Source organism: Uloborus diversus, chromosome 5 (assembly GCF_026930045.1).
Source record: "Uloborus diversus isolate 005 chromosome 5, Udiv.v.3.1, whole genome shotgun sequence".
Classification (NCBI taxonomy): domain Eukaryota; kingdom Metazoa; phylum Arthropoda; class Arachnida; order Araneae; family Uloboridae; genus Uloborus; species Uloborus diversus.
The window spans coordinates 15521003-15532407 of record NC_072735.1 but is presented as its reverse complement, the minus strand read 5'-3'; positions in this window follow the sequence as shown (position 1 = coordinate 15532407).

Genomic DNA, 11405 nt, shown 5'->3' with positions numbered 1-11405 from the left:
AAAAATTGAAGATGGACTGATTTTTAAATTTATGAATTTTTGAGTTTTTTTTGGGCTTAACTCCTTCTTTTCTAAACCCATTACGCAAAAAGTATGAGATATTTCTTTTCTGAAAATTTTGTATGTAGTAGTCAAAACATTTCTCCCTCTTCAGAAAAAGAAAGTTTTAAAAAACATAAGATTTTTTTTTTTTAAATTTTTTATGAAATTTTGAAAAAACTTTTTTTTTTTGCTTTTCCCTGGGTTTAATTCTTTCTAAATCCATCCCACAAAATATATGAGAGATTTCTTTTTGAAAATTTAGTATGTGGTAGTCAAGACCCTTCACCTTCTTTAGAAAAAAAATTCAAAAATATGCAATACCTTTATACTTTCTTTTACAAAAAAGGAAGTATTGTATTCATGAAAAATAATTCACTCAAAAATCGGGCTTAATTTCCATTTTGCTCACCTCCGAATGAATGTTGAGGTTTTTTTTTTTCGACTCGACCACACGTTTATAAGTGCCTAAGAACGTATAGACATGTGAAATATCAATTTTGACAATTCCTGAGTTAATTACAACAAGTTTTCTCGTGACGTCTGTATGAATGTATGTAGGTATGTATGTAGGTATGTGCATATGTATGTCGCATTACACAAGAATGGTATGTCCTAGAAAGTTGAAATTTGGTACGTAGACTCCTTGTGGGATCTAGTTGTGCACTTCCAGGGGTAGAAGTGACCGACTTGTCACATATAGGACATTTTACACAAAAAATATAGGACAAATATAGGACACATTATATGAATAATTTTGCTATGAAAAAAGAAATAATACATATCATATATTATTCAGTTATTCTTATCAATGATTTTGTTTAAAAAAAATTCAAACAAAATACCTTACATCTATAATGACTTTCCTGTAGTTAAAAGAATAATTCTTGAAAAAAGTGTACTTTACAGACTAAATAACTAACCAAAATTTGAACAAAAATAATTATTATTTTTTCTTCCTCACTCATGACCCAAGTACTAATTCCACTGCTCTTGGATTTTATATCTAAACTAAACCCTTTACCACTTGTATTAAGAACAAACAGAGCTTGAGAAGGATCCTCTTGACGTTTTTCAGAGTCTTCTTTATGTTTGAATGTTTTAGCATGCTACCTCAATTGCGAAAATCCACTATTGCTTATGGGCACTGAACAGTTACAAAAAATGGCAAAAAGCGGTAAAACCATCTTTTCCTTTAGTGCACCATGCACCAAAATTTGTAGAATTAATGTCCTCCTAGTTCAACAACTCCACACGAAATGTTGTTAAGCGATGCGATTTCGCCATTATAATTCCACTTATTACAACAAACTACGTTTTGACATCATAAAGAACTAACCATTCCACGATCCCAAAATTCCACAAAAAGAAAAGATTGCAAAAAGAAAATTAGAACATTCCAATCAGAAAATGCACTGAACACAAAAATATACCAACGAAAACCATGATGGAAGACAAAAACGGCTGTTGCCCCCCCCCCCCCCCAATGCAAAATTCTAAAACCAACTATACCATACTATACTAAAACCAGCAAAGAAACTCCACCCACTATAGAGTGACGTCACATTGCTGTAGCTAATGAGAGAAGATGCCTGTTGCAGAATTTAGTCAGTTGAGTTTTTTAATTTGAAATTCGTTTGAGCACGTACTTTCAGGGAAAAATCCGATGTCAGAAAGTTTATTTACCGTTCTTTTTAAAAGATATATATGGTATAAAACGGGAATATAGGAAATATAGGACATTTTTGAAAAATATAGGAAATATAGGACAAATTTGATGCTTTTTTTGAAAATATAGGAAATATAGGATATATAGGACTACTTCGACCCCTGGACTTCCCATTTTGGTTGCATTCAGATGTTCCAAAGGGGATCTTTTACACCTTTTTGGGGGGAAATCATTGTTAATTTCAATGCAAAATCAAGTGGTGTTATAATTCGGCAAACACGTGGTGATATATGGCTTTTGGTCGCCAAGTTTTGTCTCTAACTTGGCGACAAAATTGGCAGCTTTTTTTTAAAATCTGGTTTCAATTTTTCCACTATTGGCGATAGTTAGAGAATAAACCATTAAACCACATTAATATTGCCAATATTGGGAAAAATTAATCTGAATCAAAGGTTTTTTTTTTTTTTTTTTGCTTCAGTTCGCAACAAACTTGGGGTGAAAATATGTAGTGTTTCTTTGCTTACTCCAAGTCCAAGGCATCATTATCATTGAATTAGTGTAAAAGGCAGTCATGTAATGCACACATCAGCTTGTTTTTTACAATTTTTTAAAACAGATTGTATTTCTAGCATTGGTTCACGGGGGAAAATGCTTTCTTCCTTCTTTCTTATTGAACTGTGACATCATGATAGGGCGTTCCCAATTGTTGTGACGTCATGCCTGGATTTTGATTTGCTTCTTGCTTTTTAGGGGTAGCACTTGCTTTTTTCTTTACTTTTTTATTTAGGAATTCTTTCTTTTGTCAACCCCCACTCCCCCACCGGACGTTTCGATGTATCTATTTTGTGTTACATATTTGAGTACTTAATCTTATATCTTTAAACGAGCAATTCTTGTGGGTATGTATATATTTCGTATCTCGAAAACAGCTCTAACGATTTGGATGAAATTTTGGATTTAATTGCAGTTTTGCATTCTAAGTTCATCTACATCAGTGTTTTTTTTTGTAAAAACGCGATTTTTTACAAAAAACAGTTTTTTAATATAAAGTCTAATTAAGTTAAGCTTTGAAATAAACTGTGAATTGACGCATCAGGCAGACGATTTGCAACCATAACAATGAAAATTTGTCTCTTCTCGCTTTAAAATTTATACTTGCTTAGGGTTGCCAGGCTTGGCTGATATTGGCCACTTTGGCTAATTTCAAATACACTTGGCTGAAAACAAATTCAAAAGCATTATGTAAGTCGATGTAAGGCTTTTTTCTTTTTTAAGTGGAACTATTGCTTGACCATCCTATTTTATTTTATTTATTTATTTTCTTTTTACACTTCGAATAGTTTAACATGTTTTTTAAATCACACATCTAAATTTTATTTCAAAGAAGCGTATGTCTTGAGATTGTTTATGTTTTGTTAGGTCAGTTGTTATCATTTGTTGGAATGGTTTGTGGATCATCAGTTTCGATGGATATCATGCGGTATGTAGCATTTTCTGGCGTGAAAACTAAAAGTACTTATTCAAAAAGAAATTCTTGATTGGAATAAAATCGTGCAACGCATCATAGTATGAAAGAAAGTATTCGGTTGAAAATCGATTTCACCATAGCAAAACTAAGGTCAAAATATTTTAATTACTGACAACAAAATTGTATAGTGGAAACAAATGTAACAGATAGCTCAAAGCAAAATGTTGATTTAATTACATTCAGAATCTTCTTTGTTTGGTATTTTAGTGTTATAAGAAGGTTGAATGCTTAATATTTCGTTAACGTGAAGCTTTTCAATTATATTTGGAAAAGTATTGAACCTTAAAAAAAAGCACGATTTGACAAAAAATAATTTTTTTAAAGCCGAGCGAGGCTCGGTCGTCCAGGTACTTTGATTAAAATAGTGAGTTTTTTTTTTTTTTTTTTTTTGCAAACGCTACTTTTTGCAAACTATGGGGAACAAGGAGAGAGAGCTTTGTTTGTGCTATTTAATTTAATGAATAAAGCACAGTTTTTTGAATAATCTTTGTTTAGATTAGGTAATGGGTGGGCAGGTTAAAATAAATAGAGACGAAAAAAAAAAAAGATCACATAGGTAGATAGCCACGGAGGGTGGCAATTTTTGCGTAAAAAGGTGAATGAAACAAAGCGCAACTGGAAATAGGTATAGAAAATACAAAAAGGATATATAGAGATTAATTAATACCGCTGCCAAATTTATTTGAACAGTCGCTGTAGGCGGCAAACTTGGCATAAAAACAGGGAGGGGGGTTGTGGATTTGTTTTTATTCAACAGACCCATTTTGAATTCTTAGCACAGGCATCGTCGTGCGGGTACTGCTAGTTAGTTCAATACACTGAAAATGAAACATAGTATATATTATGAAAGACGACTTTTAAAGCACTGATGATGATACTACTTTTAATTAATACGGTAGTTTTTTGTCAAATTGTTATAAGCTTGAAAATCAAATTTCTCACAGGAATCCTTAGAATAGCATACACCTCTCAATAACAGATAAAATTTCTGATCTCGTGACTGTTCATTTTCCAGAGGTACTATTGTACCACAATTTGACATTATAAAAATTATATACATTCAACAATTTTAAAAAATATTTCATACCTGAGATTTTATATTTTCTTGAATTTGAGTCAATGTTTCGAAATGAGTTTTTAAGGCCAAAGAATGGAGCCTCATATTATCATTCAAATCTAAAAGCAGTTGCTTGGATGCATTAAATGCATTTAAAACCTAGAAAATAAACATATGAATTAGCAGCCATATAATTAGAACACTGCTTGAAATGTTTAAAAGGAATTCAATAGAAACAGTTATCTAATTTTAAAAAATCATTGCACAATCAAAAAAAAAAAACTATTATGTTGTGGCCATCACGAAACTTTCTTCTATATTTTTCTTTTTTTTTCTGATCCCTCCCCATGCTTGACGAGGAAGCAATATTCCCAACAAAAACAAAATTACACATGCAAAAATTTGACGACCATCCCAATGTCTGAATTATTGCAAACGCAAAGCAAAGAGCGAAAATTGAAAGTTATTTTAAAAGCCTTGCTTGAATTAATTACAAATATTTTATTCGTTAAAAAACATAAGATGGCAACAGTTAAAAATTTTAAATCATTGAGATAATATTTCCGATCATTTCCATACAATTAAAATCACGAGAAATAAGCAGCCGATAATCTATTACGATTTATCTTTCTTATTGTTGCATTAATAAAGCTATTTTTATTCACTAAAAAATAATGATAATAAAAATAAATCAGCACCTCTTGGCGCGATTGGTGCCAAAATTGAACCAAAGCCTGTTTACATAAGGATTCACATATATTCCAAATTTCAACCAGAACGTAGCATTACTTCTTGTGATAGGGCACTCACAATGGAAAAAAAGAACGGGCGATTGCGCTACCCCTTTTTAGCTGTTGACACCAAAATAAAATCAGCTTTTATACCCACTAAGGGCTACTTGCCGATAAATTTTTCTTTCATTCCGTTCATTATTTCTTGAGATACAGCAGTCACAATTGACGACAAAAAACGTTCTATAGCTGAACCCCCGTTTGAGTTATTGACACCAAAATTGAATCAGCACCTGTTCCTGGCAACATATGAACCAAATTTTGTTTGATTCTGCCAGTTACTTCCTGAGGAATAGCAAACACGCGTAACTCAAAAAACGTCCCTTTGCCCACCCCCCTTGGAGGAATTCGCGCCAAAAACCAATGGGCACAAGTTCACATAGGGGCACATGTGTGTACCAAATTTCGTTCGATTTCATGCGGTAGTTTTTGCTGTAGAGCGGCCACAAAAAACTGGTCACACACAGACGTGACACACACACACATACACACAGACAGACAGACATTTTCCAAAAATAGTCGAAATGGACTCAGCACATCTCAAAACGTTCGAATCCGTCAAAATTCGAAATTCGAAAATTTGCACGAATCCAATACTTTCTTCTATATATTAGATATAGAAGAAAGTAAAAAGAACATATTTTCAACTACTTTTATGCTTGACATTTTGCCAATAAATGCTTTAATTAAAAAATTAAAATTCTCTAGGAAATCTAAATTTTTAAACACATTTTATGTCTTTGTAGAAGATCTTCATATAGGTAAAGACAAAAATGGTTTTTCAACTGCTACAGTAGCAAGGGGCATATAATATCACTGATTCTCAATCTTTCAGCTCTATATAGCCTTTAAGCATTGATGTAAGGCCATACCACCCCTCCCCTCGTCACTATCATATGAGGTAAATACAAGTGGTATCATCACAAAATAGGAATTTGAAACTAACACTGGTTAGGATAGCTGGAGTTGGTTATCAAATGAAAAAGTGAGATAAGTGACCCAAAATTTATTATTGCTACACATAATGTTATTTTTCATATACAGTGATCTCTCGCTTATACACGACCTGTGTTATACATGTTTTTCAGTTAAGCGCGATTTTCTCACGGACCCGGCCAGTGATATAGGAAAACAATGTTAACTCTTGTTCATTTATACACGAAATCTAAAATGCACCTTTCACTTATATGCAATAAATTTTTTTCAAGTTTTAGTTAAATCGCGTATTTACACTTTGTTTATCGGAAGATTTGTACCCTTCTTGTTCTGTCTCTTGGAATGCATTCACACGCCATTTCTGCACAAGTGTGCAAATGAGGGTGGAATTAGGCTTGTAGTTGACATCGAGAAAGGAGAATGGGTTACATACAAAAAGGTTGACGTCACTAAACATCGTGGTCAAGCGGTAAGCACTGACGTAGCCTATCCAGGACCTATTACATCCTCCTAGACTCTAGCTCTGATCACGTGACATTTTTTTCATTTTTGGGAATTCGCTTACCTACTGTACAGTGTATAAAAAATGACAAAACATACAATTTCAAACTTTATATTTTTATTAAATTACAATGCATAAACAGAAATTATGTGCGGATTTATTCATTAGTATTAGTAGTGAACTATTAGTATTATTATAACAGATGTGAACTTATTGCATTTAAGCTTGTTAGCAAAAGGCTTTATTTATTTATTTATTTATTTGTTCTTGGAGCAATTTCTTAAAAAGTTAGAAAGTTTTTAAAATGTTTGAAGATACTTGTTACTTCAAATTATCCTAGAAATAGATTTCCGTTTTAAATGTCATAGAAAACTGGCAAGTGATAACCCCGAGTGAGTGAGAATCCCTAGTGTCTAAACACCCAACAGATTGATTAAGTGGTTTGCCCATCAACGAACGTGACGTCAGACCTCAAGAGTTGAAGATCTTTTTGCTGATAGCATTGCAGAAAGTAAATTTAAAAATAGCAACAGTTAAAAGATTAACTGAGTTGAGTTACTATGAGATGCAACATATGCAAATTTTGACGATGTCACGTCGTTGCTTAGGGAGTAACTGAGACTGCTAAAATAGCAAGTCAATCAATCAAGCGAGCTCTTATCATTTGGTTCTGTTCTGCAGACGGTGTGTATTTTGATGTGAGCATGTGGGCTCAGTAGATTGATTTATCCCCGCAGAGCACGTGGAAGTCTTTCATGAGATATGAAATAACAAGATTCAATAGCCTGCTAAAAGCGCAGGATGTTCTATGAAGGAGTAACGAAGGAGTTCTTTTAAAAAAGGAATTTAAATTTGAAAAGTTGATGTTTTAAGAATTAAGCCTAGCAGGGCCGGAAGGTTCGTCTGGCATACACCCGATTACAAAGCCGGTCGGGTCGGGCTGAATCCAATGTATACGGTGAGGCGTTCTCCACTACTAGATGGTTCCTGTTTTGCCTGAAGCTGGGTAAATAATTTCCTGTGCTGCCTCTTCTGTGGCTTGGGTGTGCATCGGATTGAATGACCATGGATTTGGTCTGCCATCCACGAGTGGACGTTTTCAACTCATCTAAACATCTAACAGGTGGATGTTACCTTCGTATTGTGTATTCCAAGTTTAAAGTATGGACTTCCAGTAGTATGAACTTTTTAAATAGTTTTCTGGACAGCTACCATCGTTGTGGCATTGTCTAGGGTACACTTTTTAAGAATATTAGGAATGTTTTAGAACTGATGCTTATAAGTAACTGAATCTTGTGATATTTCTCTGTGATGTTTGTTTGTTGGGGGGTATTAGTTTATTTTGAATTGTGTTAATAGGGGATGTGATTTTTATTAATGTTTAATTGTGTTTTTCGTATTTACATTTTTACACTAGTTTTGAATAAATTATTTAAATTTAAATTGAGTTTCCATAGTTCATTTCTCCCGGGCCGACCATTCCATATCAGTTGGTCTCTCGGTCAACAAAGCTGATTTTTGGGTTTTTCACTTATACGCAAAAATTTCGTTGTCCCCGTTAATTGCGTATAGGTGAGAAGTCACTGTATTATAAGAACACATAAAATCAAACGTTCAAAGAACAAAATACAAATCAATTTGTGGCAATGTAGGATTAAGGTGATGCTAACATTTAATACCAGTCACGTTCAAAACATCATAGGAGGACTGCCACTGTTTGTTTAAATTTTTGAATATTAGTTTTAACTGTGACTAGCGACTATGTGAAGCGACCCCTGGTTACTTTCAGTGCCTTTCTCATTGTTTTGCTAATGCTGAAAGTTCAGATTCAGAGATGTGTGAATGAAAATTGTATTGAAACCCTCAAAAAAAAAGTTGATAATGTCGAAAATCGTTACATTTCTCACTCCTTTCAACAACGTCATATTTCATAAAATAGTGATTTTGAGCTATGCCTGTTTTTAAACAGCCATGAATGAACAGCATATCCCCGTAAAACCTATATTCATGTAACTCAATATTTCGCTGTTAGAGAGCAGAAGTGTCATTTTTGCTTTGTCAAATATTTTAGGGAAGCTCTTTTCAAGAATGTCACATCTTAGTTGTACTTGAGTTGATTAGCAGGACACATCTGTGTTGTTTAGTGAAAGAACGTTATCTGTTCCAAAAACAGTACTGCACACAAACTATAAGAGCGTTTTTCATTCTTATTCCTTTTTCAAGGATGTACTATTTGCCTTAATGTTGGTATTGTAAGGAGAACAAAAAAACGTCTTGATGTGACTTATTTTCATTCATGAGGATATTGCACTGTAAGTGTGCATCATCAGCTATTGCATTAAAACATGTAGAATAGCAAAAAGAAAAGAAGAAGAAAATATTTATATTTACTTCCGATTCCGATAAATCTGGTTTTTCTTCATCATACTCAGGAACAAATATGGGTTTCATTTCATGTTCCATTTCTTCAAGTTGATCAGAGTTTTTCTGAATTGCTAAATTGAATATTTGCTCACACATAGAAATCATTTTTGAAGTCTGAAATCAAAATAACTTTTTAAATTAAGATATAAACACAATAGCACAACATTTAAATGTGAGCAAATTACAAAGTAAAAAGGTTTCAGGAACCACATCACCGTAAGACTGCTAGTGCTACTAGGGAGTGATTTTTTTTTAAATTATTAATCATATCCCCCCACCTAAAAATGCACTTTTTATATAATTTAAGGATTTTTAGAAACAAATAATTCAAACTTCAACAATTTTGTAGAAATTAGTGACTTTCAGTAAGTCTTGAAAAAATATGGTACTTTTAGAGACCAAGCAGACAAAAGTGACCTTTAGTGGAAGTCATCATAGCATTAATTCAAATTAAAAATTTTTTACAACTTTTTTGTAGCTCGGCCACTTCTCCAGACTAAGTTATATTGATAACAAATTTAAGAACAAGTTTTTTGGGCGCCTCTAGGTTAAACATAATAAAACTTAAGGAAAAAGCATGAAATATGATAGAACAAAAGTTGAATGATATTGAATAGATTGCAACTAAAAAGCATTAGAAAACAGGTTTAACAAGGCTGAATTTCTTAAAATACTGACTGACCATGCTCCAAATATTTCTTTTGCAATCTTAAGCCCTTTTCAATAACTAAATAAACCACTCTTTTTGATGCACACTGAACGAAGTTTTTAATTACTGCATACATTTTATGCTTGCTTAGCATGGCTGTTTTAATATTTCTAACTTTTCCTTCTACAGATATTCTGTACCATATTTTTCTCACTTAGTTTTGGTAATTTTGTGCCCTTAAATATCCTACTTCTAGCCTTAGCTGTTGAGCCATTAGATGACACATTGACCAGTATAGATGGGCCTCCCTGAAAAGATTGTCGGCGAATTCTTTACTTTGGTCCAAAGCAGAGCAAGCCATCACATATTTTGTGTTCATAGTTCCATAGCTACATGGGTGGCACTTTAGTGATGTCAAGACACCAATGGAGGTGTGAGGCAAGATAATCATGCCCTGTCCTCATCCTAAAAGCTGCCATGCTAACTGCACAGGGTAGATTGTGGTCGAGGAGACCTTCGAAAATGAGGTTCCTCCAATTATTTCCCAATGACAGTTTCTCCAGCCTCTGACAGCTCCATCTTTGAACTGCTGATTTAATCTGAGACTTAGCAGAGTTGAGAGCGCTCAGTTTTTTGTGCTGGGGAAGAGCTGTCCCTTGCTTTGCCAGCTGGTCTGTGATTTCATTACCGTTGATGTTAACATGGCTAGGGATCCATTGGAATTTTAGAGTCCAATGAAGGTCCAGCAAACAGTGCAGCTTTTTCCTGCAGTCAATGGTTCTCTTGCAATCTGTTTAAGAGTTACTGGAAAGATTTCAAATAGCAGCCTGGGAGCGCCCTGCGGGTGACCCTAAATATGCTGCTCATCAAGTCAATTTACACAATAAAGAGGTTAATTTTATTGGGAAAAAAAGACAGCACTTGAAGCATTAAGAGTATCTTTATCTTTATCTTCTTTACTAATAATAAAGCTGAAAGTCTCTCTGTCCAGAGGATGTCTGGATGTCTGTAGGATGTCTGTGACGTGCATAGTGCCTAGACCGTTTGGCCAATTTTCATGAAATTTGGCACAAAGTTAGTATGTAGCATGAGGGTGTGCACCTCAAAGCGATTTTTCGAAAATTCGATGTGGTTCTTTTCCTATTCCAATTTCAAGAAAAAAAAATCATAAGATGGACGAGTAAATTACGAAATTATCATAACGTGGAACCATAACATGGGCACAAGCCAATTGGCGAGATACGAAATTATCATAAAGTGGAACAGTAACACGGGTACAAGCCAACTGGCGAGAAAATTCACCATACATTATTTGTAAATATGCAGGCGAACCAAAAGACCTTTTGATTTTTCTATTACGGGCAAAGCCGTGCGGGTATCTCTAGTTACTAGTAAAGATAAAGTTCAAAGTCTGTCTGTAGGATGTCTGTGACGCGCATAGCGCCTACACCGTTCGGCCGATTTTCATGAAATTTGGCAAGAAGTTAGTTTGTAGCATGGAGGTGTGCACCTCAAATTGATTTTTTGAAAATTTGATTTTGTTCTTTTTATGTTCTAATTTTAAGAAACTTTTTCCCAGCAAATGATCACAACGTGGAATAGTAAATTATGAAATCATCATAACGTGGAACCATAACATGGGCGAGTCATTTAACATAGCCAATTGGTGAGAAATTCATACTCCATTATTTGTTAATATACATGCGAACCAAATGGCCTTTTAATTTTCTACTACGGGCAAAACCGTGACCTTACTTTAAAGCCGTCAGGGTCCACTAGTTTATAATAAAAGCATACCTCAGATGTTAAA